We start from the raw sequence: 22678 nt of genomic DNA, 5'->3' as shown, positions 1-22678 counted from the left end.
CTCAACAACTCCCCAAACTACAGGACTGATATACACCACAATAGGTACAAAAGCAACTGTTTACCAGGCTGCGAATGGGCGAAAGTCTAAATGGTGAGGGAGGTAAACTTCCCAAGGGTATCTAAAAATGGGGGCGCGGAAACATTTGGGGGAGAGAGGGGTAAGAGGAAGCAGAAGCTCTGCCAATAAGGAACCACTGTTGAAGTTAACATACCAATGAAAGAATCAGTGCCTGCACTGTCTCGCACCAAACTACCCTTTCAGTACCTCCTCACCAGGCACCCCAGGCTAGCCTTCCATAACCATGGGTGTATCTATCAATAGTGCAGCAGGTGCAGTGGCACTGTAGCCCAGGGTTGCCAGCGGGGCACCCTTCCCTAATTATAGTAGACTTTCACTAGATTGCTGTGAGTGAGGAGACGTATTTTCAGTGCCTGTATTAGGGCCCATGGGGATGCTGCTATGCCAGTGTCTACCACTCCTAATGAACATATGCAAATGAATGTGTGGGAGGGACCTGCATTCACATGTCATTGGAAATTCTTCTTGCCATCTCTTCCATTTGGGATGATCATCAGGAAAATCAATCTTATTCGTCTGACAACGATACAGCCTAGATTCTAAAGTCCACTCCCTTCTTCTCACCTTGATTTAGCAAAGTCCAGTGATCAAACCACGAAACTCCTCCCCTTGCAAAGATGTCAAAAGTTGCCACACTGGAGAATGAACAATGTAGAGAAGTATTACACAAAGTAAATGATAAACTAATTGTACATGCACCGGTGATGCCCCCAGTGAGATTATTTTCCTGGGTCATGTTCAGTGTTCCCTTCGTGGTCCTCCCAGTAAGCTGTGAAATACATGACTACAGTTTTCCAAGCACTGAAGGTTGTTTCAACACTGGTCAAGGTAGCCATCATTGCAAAAGAAGGCATACTGTAGGGGCTGGAGTATGTTTCCGTATGTCTGATCTGCAGTGCCCTGTAGAGTCCTTTATGTGGCTTATCAGAAAAACGTGTGAGCCACTTTTCTTCCTGGGTTTCCCTCTAGATCCCCCCACACCATCCATTTTGAGATATGATGATCAAATGTAAATAGCTTGTCACTTCCCATCCCGTTACAAAGAAGTGCATGATGCATACATTTTTCTCAGGAGCAATGCTTAAAGAGGCAGGGCATTTATGGTGTCCCAACTGAGAAACTACTTTAGCCCCCATATTTATATACTTATGGTGTGAAGCACCCTGTTGAGCTATTGACCCATTCTCCATCCTCACTTGGGTTACTCAGGAAGGCATGTGCCGTGACTGAAGGGAACTTTCATTCAGGAGGCCTCCCTCTGCCTTCGCCAGGGCACTCACAAAGTCTATGGATGTCAGTGTCTCCCCATTGGAAAGTGAAAGTGACCCATTGGGTCCTACTGCTCTCAGGGACTTTGTTCAGGGTCCCCTGAGAGATCAGGATGCCTGCTACCCTCACTAACTCAATGGCCAGAAGAAAGGAATGGCTTATCTATCACTTCCTGCTGGCTCCCCTGTTTCAGGGAGGCGGTTCCTGTCCCGCCCCCCCACAATAGGTTATTTTTGCTGAGAAGACTTTTCGTTTAACTAGCAAGGTGTGCCCCAATCAGAGCTAATCCCTTGTTAACTTCAGTTGGACCTCATGGCAAGTAATCCACCAGATGTGTGGAGCTATAGCACATGATGCTCTTTCGTGTGAAATGCAAGACCCACACTCTCTTTTACTGGCCATTTAAAACTAAAATTGTCCCTTTAGCATTATAAGGTTACCTAGCCTCAATTATTGTACCACTGTTTAATTTTGACCATCTAGAGAAGCATTAGCACTTTCCTTCAGGTGCATCTGGTGGTGTAGCAGCATTAGTACGTATCGTGTATTGATGCATAAAGATGCACTGTCTTTTGGTAGAGTATCTATCTGTGCTTTGGAATCACAGGTTTAGTTTTTCTCTATTGTAATCTTCTTTTGCGTTATTTGGTAATCATGAAATTAATTTTACTCCTCCAGGCTTGCCTTTTAAAATCAATTACAGTTTCCCAAGTCAAAGAAATGGCCCACAGAAGCTCGAATTCATTTTGTTTGAAATATGCTTAAAAATCACTGAATTTATAGCATTTATTTGAAATGTCATTTGGCATTAGAAAGTATTTAACCTTTGCGTATGACCCCGGACTAAGACGTTTATTATTCCAAATGCGGTAGGTTTGACGTTCTTTCTAATCGGATTAAGTGAGGCTGTATTATTTCTCAAAAGAACATATTTCATTGTGAATTGAAAAGTGCTATTAATATTTCTCATGTATTTTTCTCTGTTTTAGGTAAAGATTCCCAGAAGTGAATTTTAAGACCATTATTTAATGACAATCGTGGAAAATCATTTGACGCAGCAGTGTCCTAGATTTTCCAGTTAACTTCTCAGATAGGCATTACAGCAGTACATTAGAGAAATTCAAACATTTTTATTTGTTTAATGATGTATCATGCTTTTGCTTATATGTTAACCGTTTATATGAACTGGATTGAAAGAGAGAGCCAAATCTATGGAAAAGAGAGGCAATTAATTGTGTGTGTGTGTGTGTGTGTGTGTGTGTGCACGTGTGTGTGTGCGTGTGTGCGTGTGTGTGTCTGCATGTCCAGTGGTTTCAAAGCTTTTTCACAGAAAATAGGTCTTCACTGGGATTTTGCTTGGTGCCCAATTTGCTTAATTTGCAGGAAATTTAGCTTACCTAAACAAATAAACCAGTTAAGTGGATGATTAACTAAGCATTTCATCTTTCTTTCTGTACTGGTTAAAACATGTTTTCACAACAGTAATGCTCGCTGAGTACTAATCAGCACACCTTACAAACCCACCCTTGCAGCCTGATCCTTGATGCAATTATCTACCATGAATACTACCCAGTGTGTGAAAATAAATGTTGTAAAGGCTGCACTCTGTTAGCTAAAAGTTAATACACTATCCCACACTGCACTTTATTTTCCCGTTTTCAGTCTTTTAAAATCTCTGTAGTGCCAATGTATTACAAAGGAAAAACCCTTTTTAGAATGTTTTTAATTCCCTTGCAATGCTGCTTCACATTTAAAATGTAACTTATAATAACACACATTGTTAAATCGAAACACAATTTAACTGTTAGTACATTTTTCATATCGCCAGGTCCCGTCCCCTGATTTTTTGGGCACGTCTACGGCGGACACAGGAGCTTTCTGGGTATTCAGCTGCACTTTCAGAGGTACTGTTACTGGATACGGGCAACAAAGTCAAATGGTTGGCGAATCTCAAGAAATTGCTGAATGATTTAGGGCTGTCCGGGGAATGGGCAAGCCAGATCCCTCCCTCAAAAGAGGAGCTAAAATTGATTTATTGGAACTGGGTAGCCAAACGGGAATTGAGAACCCTCCATCTGGGGAAACTAACTGAGGAGTACCTTTCACACAAACAATATAGCTGTCTTGAACCATACATGGACTTAATTCGAGTGCCAAGAGACAGAACCTTGTATATCCAATTCAGATTAGGTTCCCTACCCTTAAACTCGTTCATAGCTAAATGGAATACACCAAAATCCCTCTCACAATCATGCCACTGCTGCCCTGCCCCGGAGGAAAGTATTGCCCATTTCCTTTTTGCCTGCCCCGCATATAAATTGGCAAGGGCCAGATGGTTAAAACCAGTTTGCAGAAACCTTGGGACAACCAAGCATTTAGTTGCCCTCTGAATTTTAAAAACAGACGGTACTCCTTCGCTGGTCTGTGGGGTGGCCAAGTTCTTAGGCTGTGCATGGAATAAACGCCAAAACAAAATCATTAAAAAAAAAGCTCTGTGAAGTGATTTTGTTTTATTCCTAAACTGACATTATTAGTTTGTGCTGTTTTACTACTTTGTGATGCAATCCTCACAGATGAAGCAAACTGGCTAATAATTTTTTTAACTTACACTTGTTTTTGTTTTTCTCCTTCGATACAATTGTTGCGTTTTATGTCCAAAGATGCAGAATGAATCTTTTTTGAAATTACACCTAATGAACAAAATAACTTTGACATTTTTTAACTTTTAAATTTTATATTAATGGTAATAAGAAGGAGAATGACCTGCTTATATTTAGATGGTTTGCTATCCAACAAGCCAGATGAATGTATGTAGTTATCTCATGCATTGTCCATTAGGATTTACGGCAGCACAATGCACTTTATGTTTTTTTACATGATGCAGGTTTTGTTGCTTATTATGTCCGGCGTATTACACCGGGGCATTTAATAATATCCTGTACTGCCCACACTCATTTTAGACTATGTAGTCATCTCATGTATTCTTCACAGGGACATATGATAGCACAATGTACTTTCTGTATCTATACGATATAGGGTACCCCGACTAATTTGCACTGTACCCCTTATTGGGATATGCACTAGCACTTTTTGTATATAAAAGTTATAGACTATTTTGCACATTAGCATTATATATCATGCAAACCTGTACTGTATTTTGTTTTATTTTATTAAGTATGATTTTATGCTGTTTCAAATCCGCCTTTATATTCTCCTTCTCTTTTAAATTGTGATGGTTGTCTTGTTTTTAGAATGCTTTTATGGTGGTATATTTTGCACCGAATAAAGCTTGCTTTGACTTGACTTGTTAGTACATTCTATATACCCAAACCAAAAACACACATTTCTCAAAACATTGACAGACATATCTGCAGTCTCAGGCAAACATTGAATACTAAAAATGAAACTAAGGATGATGATCAAATACTCCAAATCTCTCCAAGGAGTACTAAAATCAATCAACAAATCATACAATATAAAAATATATATATATAATGAGTAATATGAATAATATAGTCATACATTGTCATCTCGGGGTTCAGGTGACATGTATAAACAACTCAGAATTTAGAATTGTAGTTTGTGATGTCACCAGAACTCTTTTTTGGCAATACTGGTCATATTACATAGTTACCCTTAATTATTCTCTATATTTTAAACAATGGCACATTGTCGGTTGCTAATGTATTATTATGGTTCAGTTGCACTTTCATTGAAAGGTATTTTTTGATTTGTGTATCCCTCTTGCACTCTTGTACCAAATTTGCCACACACTTGGCTTAGCCAGCTAAGGACTGGTATGCCAATTATCTTGTAGATTAACGCAGAAAAAAGTTAAAACGGTGGTGCAAATAATGTGTTTTCCCTTTAAAAATTCTATATGATATTTTGTGTGTGCTTACAGCCAACACCTGAATGGATTCACATCAAACTAGGCTTGAAAGTAGAGCTTTACTCTAAAAAATGCTTTTGTGTGTTTTGTGTAAATAGAGGCAATGGGTTTTGAGATACATTGGTTTAGATAAGTTGCCAGTAGGGCTTTAAAGAGTTAAGGCTTTTTTATAGCAGTACTGTTTGGAATTCAAGAATCTTTCTCATATCCAGAAATTAAAACGAACAGAATCCAATTGGACAAGAGATTTTTTTCTCCCATTGTCCCTTTCGTATAAACGGTTCCAAATTTGGTAATGCAGAACCGAGAAATCTGATTGGCTGCACATAGAGAACAATTTCAGCCACCACAATATGCGCTGCCTTCCATGTTCAAAAACGTTATGTTCAAAAACACAAATGTGCCAATGGCACAGAAACAAAAAAAATCAAACCATCATGAGAATAATATGGTGGGTGGCACAAATTATTTGTACATAGGTTTTTCTTGTAACATTTTAGAGTGATCTGTCAAGTAGGGGTTGAGAAAGTGGGGTTTCTAAAATGTGTTTGCCCCATGCAATTTGCTATCGAACTTTTTAAAAGAGACAGAAAAAAAAATGGCTGAACGGAAAACACAGAATTTGCAGAAAGCTAGATCTTAATTCAAAAAGCTGTAGTTTGTGATTTGGTGTTAATCCGTTTATCTGTTTTTGAGAGGTTCAAAATGTAGACAAATGAGTGTGAACAAGAGATTGTACTGCCAGTTTGCAACATCAACAGGAATGTTACGGCTCCATTATGCGGATAGTGAGACTCCGTCCCCTTGTCCTGAGTTTATTAAAAAAATAAGGTACAATGGGAAAATGTAGGGATACTCTGAACCCATGGCCTTTGTGGTGGGAGACCCAGGGGTAAACATATTGTTTGTGCTGCTGCTTCTGCCGTGCTCCAGTGGGACCCAGCACAATGTCCCCTGTGTTCCTTTGGGTGCACCGGGGGACCAAAAAAATATGTGGGGTAGTTGTCTGTGGCGTTGGCGGCCCACAGGGGTTGGATGCAGGGCCTGGGCCAACACCTGAAACTCACAACTGAAGCAGTCTATGTATGCAGATATGGTAATAAGGTAATCACAAAAAGTATCATACGACCTCTTGACTCCATTAAAACCTATTTCTCCAGAAGATAGGACAACCCAAAGGGTTTTTTATGGACCCTCGCACACCCTATTGGTGTCATGATTCATCACTGGAATTAAGAGAATCCGATGACGAGAAGTTAGGGTGGTAGGGTAGCAACCTTCCCTAAAGACACCCTAATATTTAGATTATTTTAATCATACCAAATGCACCCTTAAATAAAGGGAAACTGGGGTGTCCTTTAGATGTTTTTAATCTTTTAGACCCCAATAGGAATACTATTCAAAGAGCTCCCTGGAAGGTGGTTGAGCTCATCCTGGTTTGTAGGGACCAGGGTGAGACCCAATGATGAAGCATGCCATCTATAGGATGTGTGAGTGTCCATAAACAGCCCCTTCAGGTTGTCATATCTTTTGGAGAAACAGGTCGGAATGGAGTCAAGAAGGTGGTAAGATGCTTTTTGTGATGAACTAGTGGAATAAGAAAGCAGTATTCTATGATTCCCCTACATACCCATACATACCCAAACATTAAGAATTTCTCTCCCTTCCCCATATATAAAATGTTGGATAAAGATACAGGTATAGTAATACGACCTTTCTTTACATTTAAAGAACAAATCTTACAAACTCAATAAAAAAACAAAGGTTACAGTGGGGATAAATAGTTATGGTACAAAGATGTTAACTAATGTAAAAAAAACAGAAATTCATTGAAAAAAACTAAGGTCAATGGTAGTTATACATTTTTGTAATAATATAAAAACTAATGTTCAAAACAAAAAAAACACTGATATTCACCAGTTATGCGTACCTGGCCTAAATATAACTTGCATCCTCATGATGGGAAACAGCCATCACATTACATGCGTTACAACACATGCGATTACAATGACTGCGTTGTTACATCACAGTACCATTACAGTGCAAGTCATTACAGTGACTTGCTGTAGGGGGTGCTCTAAACTAAGGAATAGTATAATTTACTATTCCAACACCTTCCCTACTGTTGCACACACTGGAGTTGGAATAGTAAATTATACTATTCCTAAGTCCAGCACACCCCCTGCAGCAAGTCGTTGTAATGGTACTGTGATGTAACAACGAGGTCGTTGTAACGACCGCGTTGTAATCGCATACGATGTAAACACCTACATTCCCTCATGATTCACTGTTTATGACCTCACATTATACATCACTAATGAAATGTTAAATCAGATCATTGATGACATCAGTCACATCACTGGTGACATCTTAAATCAATGGAGGTGTAAGCATAACCTTTCTGCGGCCTAGGACTACAACACCCTCACTAATAGCAACTCTCCATCCACAGAGAAAGAAAATGGAATCACCCAGAAACACCTCAGGAAACTACAGAATGTTCAAAATGCTGCAGCCAGACTGGTCCTGAACACCTTCAAGAACTCCACTGGCTTCCAGTCAGAAAAAGAACCATCTTCAAGCTCCTCACACATGCCTACAAAGCCCTCCACGACGCAGGACCAGCCATCTACACAACCGCCTCTCATTCCACATACCCGCCAGATACCTTCACTCTGCCAAACTGGTCCTGGCCACCATCCCATGGATCCACAAGACCAGACCCAAAGGAAGATCCTTCTCTTACCTCGCTGCCAAGACCTGGAACACCTCAGGCATTCCCCGTTGCTAACCCAATTCAACAAGGATCTCAAGATCTGGCTCTTTGATTGAACCCCTGCCCTAGATGGATCAGAAGCCCTCCTCAGGGCCTTGAGACCCTTACAGGTGAGTAGCCACACTGTATAACCCCTGATTGTTCGAGGATAGACTGACTTTTCATGATATCATGCAGCCAAAGTCCTACTGTACAGCATGCAGATACCTAATCATATCAGCCAAAACTAAGTAATATACCAGCACTATCACTGAAGCTCCGAACGGACGCAGATGTTAGTACCAGAGTTAGGGACACTGCAAAGGGGAACAATCCAGTGGAAATGTAGGAGTGGTCTAAAGCAAGTTACTAACATTTTCTGCATTGCCATAAAAAAACAATAATGGTTGCATAGGGAATCTAAGGGCCAGATGTAAGAATATCAGGTCGCAAAATACTCCTTGCAAATTCTGACCATAATTTTTTGACCAGTAAAGATTTTTAAGAACTGACCTATGTACTAAAAGGTTGGTTCTTAAATATCTGAAGTGTAGCAGGTCATAATCTGACCTTTCTCATAAATAATAATGAGGTAGGTAGCAAATTGAAACTCACTGTGATTGGAGGCCCTCACAGGGAAGGGGGCCTGCTGGGGCCAGCAGACCACCATGTATGCGATTGCCTCTCAATAAAGTAAACTTAAAAAAAAAAACATATGCACTAAAAGGTTGAATCTTTAAAATCCAAACTACCTCATCAATATTAATGAGGTAGGTCACACATTTCCAGGAGACCACCATGACTGATTGATTGTCTTTCAATAAAGTACAGATTTTTTTAAAGCAGGGCCTTCCTGCACATAAGCAATCATTCCTTGCCATGCAGGCACCATTGCACTATGGCACAAGGGAATCTGTTTTGGGGCTAGGCAGCTAAGGAAAAGTCAGGAGTGTACTATATAAGTTGTAAATACAGAGCATCCCTGAATTTTTAAAATGGTGGAGCACGGTGCTGAAAAATTTGCCGCAGCTCTGCCATTTCCTTTTAAATATACCCTTGTTTTTCCAGGAACCATAGAAACGTGTTAGCATTGTAAGACTGAGATGGGCACATTCTTTATATTCGGTGGGAATAGGAAAGAATTTATCCACAGAGACTCCAATGTAGGAGAGCCCATCCTGTGAGATCAGCAGTGGTTCTATAAATTATGAAAGGAGAACAAATATGGGGAGATGGAAATTGTAGTAAAGTATTGATTGTCTACCTATTTGGGGGAGCTAAAAGACTGAAAACACTTTATTGGAAAAACGACTGAACCTCTCCCCATAGGGCTCTAGATTCACAACTTATGGCACATACTGACATTCGAGAAACTATCCTATGAACTGCTGAAAACAGAGAAAAGGTTTGAGAGGATCTGGTCTCCCTTACCCAATTATATCCACTAAGGTAGAATGTTCTGCCAGAAATCCAGTTGGCAGGTATGGGGCCCAGAGACTCAGTGTGAAGAAGTTGAATATCGAAGAGGACTCATGAGAAGGGACAATGTCCACTCTGATGTCTTAGATATTGGAAAGTAGGAAATGGAGAGTCACAATGGTGGGTGGGGAAGGTGAGCGAGGGTATAGATTATATGTTAGGGGGTTGTTCATTTAGTGTGTCTCTGTATTGAAAACTGATCATGCTTAACAACTATCAGGCATATTATCATTAGCTGTTCATGTTCAGATTTTAATAAAAACCTTTTAATACAGAAAAAAGTTTATCTTTTTTGTTTGTTTAAGAGTTATCCTATATATCTGCATATTGTTCTACAAACTTTCTTTTGCATTTACCAATGGGAAGGGGTCCCCGTGGAACCCCTTCCTTTTTATGAATACATTATCACCTCAAATGGGGTGCATGTTAAATATCAATGACTTGCCACCAGATGTAGGCTGCAACACATTGATTAATTAGATACCGATTTGGTATTTGAAAGGTGCACCTGCAACATACCCTTTCAAGATACTGTGGGCATCCATTCAGAATCTCGTTATAGGAGTTGGAAAACTTTTCTGATTCCTATAAAGGGATTATTACATAAGAAAAATCACTTTATCTGGTAGCAAAAGCTGAATTGGTCATTTGCCAACCCTAAAATGCTAAGTACATCTGGCTAAAAGTTGTATAACTATAACGAAAGACATGAACAGCAAATGTTTATGAGAGGTGGTTGTGTGTCTAACGAGCAGTTCTTGAACAGCTTTGATATGAGCAGGAAGAAGTATGAAAAATGAGTGGTTCATAAAATGTTCATAAACCTTACCTAAAAGTTTATATTTTACATGAATTCCTAGCATCATTTTCTTTATACATTTTTCATGTAGTATTTTCCTTGATGAATTCTGATTGTAGGTTCTTCTTTCTATTTGTGGCTTTCATCATTATGCCATTTTGTACATACATTTCATATTGTATTATATATATTATTATAGTTTTTTATGGAAATGAATGTGTGGGATAGAGTAGATGTCCACTTAGAATTCAAATATGTGTGATGTTCAAGAATTTCTGATATAATGCAGTAATATTCCAATTGAGAATTGCTGCTGATTCAGAGGGTGAGGCACCTGCAATAAAATCTTCTTAAAATGTACGGAGTTCTTTCCTCTATTTTACATCAAAACTCTCTTCAAGACAATCAAGTGCTGCATCATACCCCTGCAGGTTCCCCCATCCCACAATCTAAAGACAACTGAAATTACATGAATCACTTCCTCAGTGAAAAATACAGAAGATCTGACAAGATATCAACACCCCTTTTGCACCCATCTCTACACAGAGAATCTTGAACTAGTTATCCTTCAAACCCATTTCTATTGCAGATCTCAAATCCCTAAAGGAGACCTCCTAAAGAGCCATCTCTAGTCTGATTCTCTTGCTGACCACTCTGAAACCTTTCTTTTCAAATGCAGTCCCATATCCGTCAAGGAAATGCAATTAAATACACGTCAAAATTCTCTCTGGAGAAGCTCTCTTATTCTTTTTTACTATTGTCAACCAGTCACTCACTGAGAAACATCTTCCCAGAAGTTTTTGGGACAGGCTAACTTCACTCACTGCTGCTCAACCCACACTAGATTGTGATTATTTCAAAGAAACTATCGGCCAATCACTCACCTGCTCTTCTTTGACAAGATCATTGAAAAGCAGACTACAGTCAAATCCAAGATCACATCAATGCCAACCACATCTCCTGCATGACCATCAATCCAGTTTCAGCTCATGATGCAGCATGGGTACCAATGCTCCAAGATGGTATGTAGCTTATATACTGCAACTTTAGTTCATAGAAACAGATTAAATTTTATTTTAAATAAATCAGACTGGCTCGGTTCAGAATAGGCAGTGAAGGCTTTCTGATGAGAATCAGCAGTGAGCTGTCTAAGGGGCTGATTACGATGTCGCTTGGAAACTGTTCCAAACAAATCGGTCTCTGAATCATTCCCGAACGAATCAGGTCATGCGAGTCCGAATGACCGTATACGATGCTTCCCAACATCGGTCGGTCGGACTCGCATTGACCTTGATTACGATGCTTCCCAACATCTGTTATATTCCATATAGGTACCCCAATATAGGCTCAGGTAACATCACTTATAATATCCCCTACATTACACACATAACGGTTCTTGCAGACTGACCTTTTACCTAGGTACAACACTGCACACAGAACGCAGGATTTCCCTAGTAGCTGCCTCATACATTATGCCTGAGGATTCTTGGAAACTTGGCAGGGTTCATCTCCTAAATAATAACTGTGTATAAAGTTCATTCCCGGTGTCATCCTAAGTCCGACACTGGCACAGCAAGGTAGAACCCCCGGGGAGACATTTGAGTATAAAAACTTCACATCTTGCTGAGACAGAGAGAGGAGACTGCCACGCCGACACACTGAGGCGAGGCGCTGAAGCACCCTGCATGCAGATACTCCAGCTCACAGTAGTCTAACATCCCTTGCGGGGTGTCCAACCCGAGATTAGGACGGGACCCTCAGTCTCTTACTTCAGGTAATGGGGATTGACTTTATTCTAACACCTACATACATGCTAGGTACACCTAGGTACATCTACTTAGGGTAGCATCAGAGGAGTACGCATTTTATGGTCATCTTATTGTCATGCATTTTATATACTTGCCTGTATTCATGATGATATCAGAATGGTAGAAATCTACCATCCTTTAACTTTCTTAGTGCCTTTAGTCATTTATATCTGCTACTGTCTAATGATCGTTAAAGCACATCTATTCTACAGTAGAGAGACGACCGGTTAATAAATACTTATTGAAAACGTCCTTACCGTTTATTCTGTGTATTTCTCTGAGACTAAGTGAGCACGAGTAACTGAGCGAAAAGTAGTACACTGTTTCCACAGTCCTGAGGGATCAAAGTTGTCATGTTTGATAGTTGCCAAGAACTATTCTCTCCTTGGTAAGAGGACTTTCTAGTGGCACTGTGAGCTAGCTGGTATAACAAGGCCAACATACCTGGTAGGGGTGTCTGTAATCAGTCTGGACACCAAGCCCGCAGTGTATGTTGTCAAAACGTGCAGATCCTGTATAGGTTTTATAGGAACTACACAACACATCGGTTGGTCGGACTTGCATTGACTTCAATGGGATTCTGTGTTCCGAATGAGAACACATGCTCCCATTGGAAAAAGGGGTGGTTGGGAAAAACCTTGCACCCTGTGACGGGCACCCCATGGTACCTGCCACATTGTGCATGGTTGGAAAGAGGGGCCCCCTGGGTACCCCAACGGACCCCAATCGGACACCTCTGGGTGAAGGAGGCCCTGCAACGGGCCCCCAATGACAGATTCTGACAGCCATTTCATGTCAGACAGACTGAATCGGAACGGCTGTCCGAATCAGTCATCGTAATCGCTCATTGGTAAATGTGTACGATTCGTTCAGAAAATAGGGTTCTAAATCGGATTCTGCAATACCGAGTCCCATCCTGAGTCTTCCGAATGACATTGTAATCGGCCCCTAAGCCTAACCTATGACTTTACCATCAGTGTCTTAAACATTTCTTGCATGCACCCCAGTAGCTCTTCCATTGAGTTTAATGGCAAAGGAATTCAGCACATTGAACAGCTCTAGAGCTGTCCGTGATGCTGATCCATTAGGATAACATTGGCTCACTGACTTTTATGGTGGGCTCAATGTTAAAACAAACTGCAGCAAAATGATTGGCCTGTTGTAAAACCTAAAATAGGCTAGTAACATTCACAAAAATTCCGAAGATCATTTTAAGAGAAATTCATGAAATATCAACAAAAAATGCATTGCAAGATTTCGCATACTTTTTCTTTATGAGAGACAGGTTCATGCAGAAAATGTCTTTTCGAGAGACATTTTTTGCTTGAACTAATATGTTTCTGGTCTCTCTGGTGATTTTTATTTTTACAGTAAGTACCATCTCAAGAAACTAGCAAACCACATTTCATTATAAAAACATAATATCATGAAAATAATTATATATTTTGCTCATCCCAATAAAATATCTTCAGTGGTGAGCAAACTCTGGAAAACTAACCATATCCAAAAGCTTTACTTGACCATTTCCCAGTAAATCTTTAGTGCAAGAGACTTAAGACCAACTGCTAGTATAAGAAACACACCTGACTGACTAGCTAAACTTATTTATTTTACAAATATATGTGTTTGTGTGTGTGAATGGGAGCACACACAAGCAAATGAGTGCATGTGCATGTAATAATTGTGTTACAATGGTTCTGACTCCACCTTTGATGGGTTAGGCCTTGCCTGTCTGATCAAACTGCCCAGGAGAGTTTCAGAACCAGTACCCAGCATCCTGTTCCTAAGGGAACAAGTGCAGTCTTATCTGTGACACTTCTTACTGGCTGGTCCATTCAGCTTCAATTCTTGAAAGAAGACTGATAGTGTCCTTCAACACACTAACCATTGCCCTTGAGTCTTGTTAACGAAGGCAGTAACTTTACCTTATCGCGTCTGTCAATAGTTGCCTTCAACATGTACATTGTAGAAACACCGCGTTGCTCACTTCTTCTTGTACTACCACGCCTTTACTTATCCTCACCATTAGAAGCTTTGTCACATTTATCCAAAAATCATCACAATTCCAATTACAATCCCTCCTCCATCTTTATACAACCTTTTGCTCAGAACTAATGACTACACTCGGATTTAATAACCCATCCTGCACTCCCCTGACCAGTCTTGCCTTATTTATTTATTTATTTATTTTGACATTTGTAAAGCGCGAACGAAGGCCCGTGGGCATCTCGGCGCTAAGTAACTGCAATGTTTAGCCAGAAGGGAACTGGGAGATCAGTGATTAAAAAGCCAGGTTTTGAGGTTTTTTCGGAAGGACCAGAGGGACGTGCTGGTCTTGATGAAGTGAGGCAGTGTGTTCCACAATTTTGGGGCAGCCACCAGAAATCTTCTGTCACCCCAGTTGACAGATTTGGTTCGGGGGATCACCAGATCCAGGGAGCTGGAAGAGCGCAGAGCTCTGGATGGACAATAAGGGGTAAGGTTCTGAGTGAAGAACGCTGGGACAGCGTTGTGTAAAGCCTTGTATACCAGACACAAGGTTTTGAACATTATCCTCTTCCTCACCGGAAGCCAATGAAGTTGTTTCATGGTAGGTAGAACCGGATGGAATTTGGGGATTCGCCCTAGGAGCCTGGCGGCCGCGTTCTGTATGGACTGCATTTTTGTTAACACTCTCTCCTGGGCCCCTAGAAACAAAGCGTTACAATAGTCTAGGGTGGAAAGCACCAGGGAGCTTACCAGCGTTTTCGCCGTGTTTTCAGGTAAGAAGGGCAGAATTTTTTTGATGAGCCTAAGTTTATAAAAGGCTGAAGAGGATATCTGATTGGCGTGTGGTAGGAAGTTCAGACGGTTGTCAAACATAACTCCCAGGTTCCTCACTTTATCAACCGGAACTGGGGGCTGGCCCATAGATGACGGCCACCAACGGGAGGACCACTCCGGAGAGAGATTGCCGAAGATTACAACCTCCGATTTGTCGGAGTTTAGCTTCAGACAATTGTGCGACATCCAGTTCCCGATGGCTGACATGCCCTGGTTGAACATGTTGGCTTTCTGAAGGCCGTCATTTTTGACGGCTAGGACCAGTTGAGTGTCATCAGCGTATGAGGTAAGGCTCATCCCATGTGCCCTGATGACATTGGCAAGGTCCGACACATAGATGTTAAATAGTGTCGGACTAAGGGATGAGCCTTGGGGAACTCCACACGGTAGTGACAGAGGGGAGGATTCAAAAGGTCCCACAGTGACGACCTGGGTCCTGTTGGCCAGGAAGGAGGCAAGAAGATTTTTGGCGTTACCTTGGATGCCTATGCTCTCGACACGGTCGACCAAGGTGGTCTGGTCGACCGTGTCGAAGGCCGCCGACAGGTCTAGTAATATCAAGACGGCGGTGCCTCCCGCATCCCGGATAAATCTGATGTCGTCCGCCGCTTTCACCAAGGCCGTCTCGGTTCCGTGGAAGCGACGGAAGCCAAACTGTGATTCATCTAGGCATTTATTATCCTCGATGAAGGAGGAGAGTTGGGCATTCATAATTTTTTCCACAATTTTTGCTAATAGTGGGAGACTGGCGATGGGGCGGTAGCTTTTGAGTTCATCTTTATTAAGGGTAGATTTTTTGAGCAGCGGTTTTATAAGGGTTTTCTTCAGTGTCTCGGGATAGATGCCGGTGCTAAACATGGAGTTGCAGATATTGGTTATGGAGGGTAGGACTGTATTCATAATAGGTCTCAAGACTTTCAAGGGACAAGGATCGAGGGCCGATCCCGATTTAATGGTGGATATCGTTGTTAGCACCTGCGGACACGTGACCTCACTGAACTGCGAGAGAATAGGTCCTTCAGGTTGAATAGAAGGGCTGTGGAAGAGAGTGACGTTATTGGCGAAGACCCTGTAAATGTCATCCACTTTACTAAAGAAAAACCTAGATAAAGCGTCGCAAAGGGTTTGAGACGGGGGAGGTGTGAGATCCATGGAGAGACCCGCCAATTGTTTGGTGGTCTCATATAAACATTTATTGGAGTTTTGTGCTGTTTCAATTTTATTGCAATAGAACTTTTTTTTTGCGTCCAAGATTAGATGTTTGTATTTTGCTACTGACTCTTTATATAAGAGTTTGGCTTCGGGTGTGTAGTCCTTCCGCCAGTGTCTCTCTCTATTTCTGCACTGTTGTTTTTGGGTACGCAGTTCCTCTGAGTACCACGGGGCCGAGGGGGTAGATCTGTTGCGTGACCGTTGTTTAAGTGGGACCAGATCTTTAGCTGCTGAGCTCACCCAGTTATAAAATTGGGAGGTAGCGTTATTAGGGTCCGAAGATAACGTGGGGCTAGTATCATTAAGCAAGGTTTCCAGCCTGTGTACATCTAAGTCATCCCATGCCAGGTAGGGAGGACGGGCGCTAGGGTGGGGCTTGTCGACCTGGGGGTCACCCACTGGAAGTGACGCCAGAATGAGATGGTGATCCGACCAAGTTAGAGGGAGTATTTCTGTAAGTTTGAGGCCCGAGGCATTAGAAAAAATGCCGTCTAATGTGTGCCCTCCTTCATGCGTAGGGGAATGGACCAAAGGGCATAGACCAAAAGTGGATATGTCAGCTAAAAACGTGGCTGTGTCAGGATTGTTGGGCACATCAAAATGGAAATTAAAATCACCTAGAATGGTGAAGGAGTTCTCCAGCGCGGATGTTTCCAGGAAGGATCTATGAGCCCCCAGGAAGTCACACCTGGGTCCCGGTGGTCGATAAAGGAGGATCCCTTTGAAGGTATAGGAAGGGGTCAGTTTTATTGCGAATTCTAAGGCTTCGCAAGAAGTCTGAAGAATTGGCGTGTGCCTTACAATGTAGGTGTCTCGGGCAATAATAGCAATACCGCCACCTTTTTTCTCGGTTTGCCTGTCCAGCCTATAAGTGGCAAACCCAGCAGGAACGGCTATGACAAGATCCGGATCGGATGCTTGGCCCATCCAAGTTTCCGTCATGAACAGGATATCTATTTTATGGTCCTGTATCAGTTCATGGATGTCCTGGCTGTGTTTGCTAAGCGAACGGACGTTTGTGAGTGCAATGGTGTAGGATTTCGTCGGATGGTGCTTACCAGTCTGAAAAGATTTACGAATGAACGGTAAAATGGCGTGACAGCCAGGGCAGTATGCTGCATGCTCTAGGCAGGGCATTAGGATGGAATATGCAGCATAAATGACTGGTCGGGGGGCGAAAAGCCTGTAGCTGAGCGGCTGAGTAACTGATACGGGGGGTAGGATGGAGCAGACCAAGGGGGGTGGCCCTGGGCCCGGGCCAGGCGCGGACGGGCGCAGACGGGTTTGCCTTTGGCGCGCCTTTGGCGCGCCCGCTGCGCCCGCCCGCTGCGCGGTCGGGCGGCTCTGTTGTTAATATACATAGCGGGACGGGCAGGAGGAGGGTGGGAGGGGCGCCGAGCAAACCGGGCAGCCTTCCCAACACAAGATGGCGCCCAAAGTCAAGCTAGTAGCTCCCCAGCGCGTGAGCAGCGTCGCTGAGGGAGGAAATGAACCGCAGCCTCTGCGAATTAGTCTCGCCTGAGTGGGGGGGCGGGAATATAAAACAGAGCCTGGTTAAAATAATTACAGAGGTTAAAAACGAGTCTAGCAATCAGTCGTTTTAAATCATCCAATATACACAGAGCAAACCTCCGGCTTCCGCCTCAGAGGGAAAACATTGTCAATTACTGGCTGAGCGAGGACGGGCCAATTAAGTACCTTGGGAGGGTGGGAGGGGCGCCGAGCAAACCGGGCAGCCTTCCCAACACAAGATGGCGCCCAAAGTCAAGCTAGTAGCTCCCCAGCGCGTGAGCAGCGTCGCTGAGGGAGGAAATGAACCGGAGCCTCTGCGAATTAGTCTCGCCTGAGTGGGGGGGTGGGAATATAAAACAGAGCCTGGTTAAAATAATTACAGAGGTTAAAAACGAGTCTAGCAATCAGTCATTTTAAATCATCCAATATACACAGAGCAAACCTCCGGCTTCCGCCTCAGAGGGAAAACATTGTCAATTACTGGCTGAGCGAGGACGGGCCAATTAAGTACCTTGGGAGGGTGGGAGGGGCGCCGAGCAAACCGGGCAGCCTTCCCAACACAAGATGGCGCCCAAAGTCAAGCTAGTAGCTCCCCAGCGCGTGAGCAGCGTCGCTGAGGGAGGAAATGAACCGGAGCCTCTGCGAATTAGTCTCGCCTGAGTGGGGGGGCAGGAATATAAAACAGAGCCTGGTTAAAATAATTACAGAGGTTAAAAACGAGTCTAGCAATCAGTCGTTTTAAATCATCCAATATACACAGAGCAAACCTCCGGCTTCCGCCTCAGAGGGAAAACATTGTCAATTACTGGCTGAGCGAGGACGGGCCAATTAAGTACCTTGGGAGGGTGGGAGGGGCGCCGAGCAAACCGGGCAGCCTTCCCAACACAAGATGGCGCCCAAAGTCAAGCTAGTAGCTCCCCAGCGCGTGAGCAGCGTCGCTGAGGGAGGAAATGAACCGGAGCCTCTGCGAATTAGTCTCGCCTGAGTGGGGGGGCGGGAATATAAAACAGAGCCTGGTTAAAATAATTACAGAGGTTAAAAACGAGTCTAGCAATCAGTCATTTTAAATCATCCAATATACACAGAGCAAACCTCCGGCTTCCGCCTCAGAGGGAAAACATTGTCAATTACTGGCTGAGCGAGGACGGGCCAATTAAGTACCTTGGGAGGGTGGGAGGGGCGCCGAGCAAACCGGGCAGCCTTCCCAACACAAGATGGCGCCCAAAGTCAAGCTAGTAGCTCCCCAGCGCGTGAGCAGCGTCGCTGAGGGAGGAAATGAACCGGAGCCTCTGCGAATTAGTCTCGCCTGAGTGGGGGGGCAGGAATATAAAACAGAGCCTGGTTAAAATAATTACAGAGGTTAAAAACGAGTCTAGCAATCAGTCGTTTTAAATCATCCAATATACACAGAGCAAACCTCCGGCTTCCGCCTCAGAGGGAAAACATTGTCAATTACTGGCTGAGCGAGGACGGGCCAATTAAGTACCTTGGGAGGGTGGGAGGGGCGCCGAGCAAACCGGGCAGCCTTCCCAACACAAGATGGCGCCCAAAGTCAAGCTAGTAGCTCCCCAGCGCGTGAGCAGCGTCGCTGAGGGAGGAAATGAACCGGAGCCTCTGCGAATTAGTCTCGCCTGAGTGGGGGGGCGGGAATATAAAACAGAGCCTGGTTAAAATAATTACAGAGGTTAAAAACGAGTCTAGCAATCAGTCGTTTTAAATCATCCAATATACACAGAGCAAACCTCCGGCTTCCGCCTCAGAGGGAAAACATTGCCTTGATCTTCCATTCCTCCCTCTCTAGTCACTTCTTCCTTCCAGCCTGGAATGTTTCAAATCTTCAATTTCCAGGCTACGCAATACAGCCACCGGCTCCATTTAGAGCCCACTCCTCGTCTTTCCTTAGAATAATCTGTGAATACTCTGATGTGTCCTTTGGGAGTCAAAGGAACTGTGGGTGACTTAGAAGCTGGTGGCTTTTGATGGCACTGTACTGAACTTCACTGGAATAAATCACCTTGTACGTTTACGTGAAAAAATATTTAATTAGCTGGCTAGATCTTCTTATCCACTCACAGACATCCAACTTACTACAGGGAGGTCACGCAGGGTAAATTTTGAACGACTCATTACAAATGGGAGCTATAGAGGGTATGTGCCAAGCCGCCCTCCACTCAATGTCAGTATATCAAACAAGGCTAGGCACCACAGAGGGGTATACATTTTAGCTAAGGACCCAAAAACTGCTTAGAGAGAAAACAATTTTTCTTCTGCTACTGGTATTCTTATCCAGAAATTGTTTAAGTCCAGCCGCCCTCAATTTATCAAACTACAAACAACAAACAGCCCTCCACTAACCATCACCTTCACAGAGACAAATCAAAAGTATTTGAGCAAAAAAGAAAGTGAAACATGAGTGGGCCCCTCACGTACGCACCACCAGGGAGGCTACCAGCCGGTTCTCGCTAGTATGCCCACGTTTTCTCATCATTGGGTGCCCACTCATGGGAGAAAGAAATTAAAGTCCAGTGAAGAGAAAGGAGGGAGCAGGTCGCAAGAGAAAGCCGTGTTCCTGTTCCCAGCAGAAAAGACACAAAACCCGTGAATTGCAAGGAACGACTGTTCAAAGCAATCTTTAAAATTGAGTTGTAGACTCACGTCACAATCACCCTCTTTATTCAAGTCAGTGAGCCCACTCAAAAATAAAAACACTTAATGTTGTTACCCGTTTCAAAGAAGGCCAACATGTTTCATTGCCACTTAACTTTGTTCTGGCAAATTCATGAGGGCAAGGGTTTCAAGGGTTTCAATCACCTCACTGGAAATGTAATTTTGAGGTTGCAGAAGGGCTGTTTAAGGAATAAAAACAAAACCGAAACAGAATTGGAGGTTCCTGTTTCATCATCAATTGGCACACACCAACCTATCGTGGTTCTAATCAAAGGTTTCAACACTTAGGATAGTATATTATATTTACCATGTAGAGGCGGAGGGCATTCGTACCTGCCTCCACTATGCCACAGGGGGTTATATTGAATACTGTCCCCCAAGTAAATGGCAACACTATTATTTGCTCATAAACCACCTGTGGAAAAAAGAAAGATACAGCAATCATTAGAGGCGAGTGGCACTGAAATAGAGTTATCTGCTGTGTACAACCAGCCCAGTAGAGTGTTCCTCGTATCACCCTGTCTCGGGTCGCTATGTCTGCCATTCAGAGTGTCATAAATTATCCCTTCTCGGACTAATGAAGTCATGAATGTTTTGCTCGAGAGAGCAAGTTGTGGCAGCCCATGGTTACGGGGAGAAGTACGTATGTGTGCATAAGCCTGGGCTCAGGTTAGGTGCATTCTGATCTCGAAGAATTTCGGGAAGGGCGCTGTGGTGACCCCAGTATTAGCAGACACAGCCTTGGAGTACGTGGTCCTCTATGTATGGGTGGTGCCTATAACAGACCATTCTAAAAGCAGCGCCTATTGTTTTAAACGCAGTTTTTACTGGCTTGGTCGAAAGAGCAATTACCGAGGTATGATTGCAGCATGACAAACATGGGTTGAGATATATAACGCAATATTGAGTTAAGTGCAGCATGATTGCTGTATCTTTCTTTTTTCCACAGGTGGTTTATGAGCAAATAATAGTGTTGCCATTTACTTGGGGGACAGTATTCAATATAACCCCCTGTGGCATAGTGGAGGCAGGTACGAATGCCCTCCGCCTCTACATGGTAAATATAATATACTATCCTAAGTGTTGAAACCTTTGATTAGAACCACGATAGGTTGGTGTGTGCCAATTGATGATGAAACAGGAACCTCCAATTCTGTTTCGGTTTTGTTTTTATTCCTTAAACAGCCCTTCTGCAACCTCAAAATTACATTTCCAGTGAGGTGATTGAAACCCTTGAAACCCTTGCCCTGATGAATTTGCCAGAACAAAGTTAAGTGGCAATGAAACATGTTGGCCTTCTTTGAAACGGGTAACAACATTAAGTGTTTTTATTTTTGAGTGGGCTCACTGACTTGAATAAAGAGGGTGATTGTGACGTGAGCCTACAACTCAATTTTAAAGATTGCTTTGAACAGTCGTTCCTTGCAATTCACGGGTTTTGTGTCTTTTCTGCTGGGAACAGAAACACAGCTTTCTCTTGCGACCTGCTCCCTCCTTTCTCTTCACTGGACTTTAATTTCTTTCTCCCATGAGTGGGCACCCAATGATGAGAAAACGTGGGCATACTAGCGAGAACCGGCTGGTAGCCTCCCTGGTGGTGCGTACGTGAGGGGCCCACTCATGTTTCACTTTCTTTTTTGCTCAAATACTTTTGATTTGTCTCTGTGAAGGTGATGGTTAGTGGAGGGCTGTTTGTTGTTTGTAGTTTGATAAATTGAGGGCGGCTGGACTTAAACAATTTCTGGATAAGAATACCAGTAGCAGAAGAAAAATTGTTTTCTCTCTAAGCAGTTTTTGGGTCCTTAGCTAAAATTTATACCCCTCTGTGGTGCCTAGCCTTGTTTGATATACTAAATTTTGAACGAGCCAAAAGTTCTGCCCTGTTATGCAGTGGCGGCAGCCGGTAAGTTTAGGAGGGAGGGACATACGTGCAAAAGCACACATATACACTGATAGCAATGTATTCACATGCATGCACACTCACGCACACACACAAGCACATCCATTCACAACACTCATTACTAGACATTCATACATACACACGCGCACGCATCAAACATTAATTAAAAAAACACACACACTTACTTGCGCTCTGCCTCGGAGGTCCCAGGAGGCATGGTATTGCTCCCTTCCCTCACTGACTGACCTAAGGTAAGCCAGTGGGGGAGGCAGCAGTCCCAGTGTCATCACAGAGTGGGAAGGGGTCGGTGAGACTGCTGACCCCATCCCACTCTGTGATGAAGTGTCACTGATTGACACTCGACCCTGGGCACTTCAGGCCTTAAAACTGAAACGCCCAGGTGTGATGTAATTAGTGACACTACCTTTGTTCAGCCTGACAGACACTGTTTGTGAGGGGCAAAAGGTTGGGGGGCGTGGCC

The 22678-nt window shown here is 43.2% G+C and overlaps 1 protein-coding gene across 1 annotated transcript in view; it reads right to left on the bottom strand.

Annotated features, from left to right (window-relative positions):
* The window catches only part of LOC146798157 (somatostatin receptor type 1-like), a 225933-nt gene that overhangs the window by 139580 nt on the left and 63675 nt on the right, over positions 1-22678 (bottom strand). The gene's annotated exons all lie outside the window — the stretch shown is intronic.

This window comes from Triturus cristatus, chromosome 9 (genome assembly GCF_964204655.1).
Source record: "Triturus cristatus chromosome 9, aTriCri1.1, whole genome shotgun sequence".
Taxonomy (NCBI): Eukaryota; Metazoa; Chordata; class Amphibia; order Caudata; family Salamandridae; genus Triturus; species Triturus cristatus.
The sequence above is the reverse complement of the archived record's forward strand: the minus strand, read 5'-3'. Positions and strand labels throughout refer to the sequence as shown.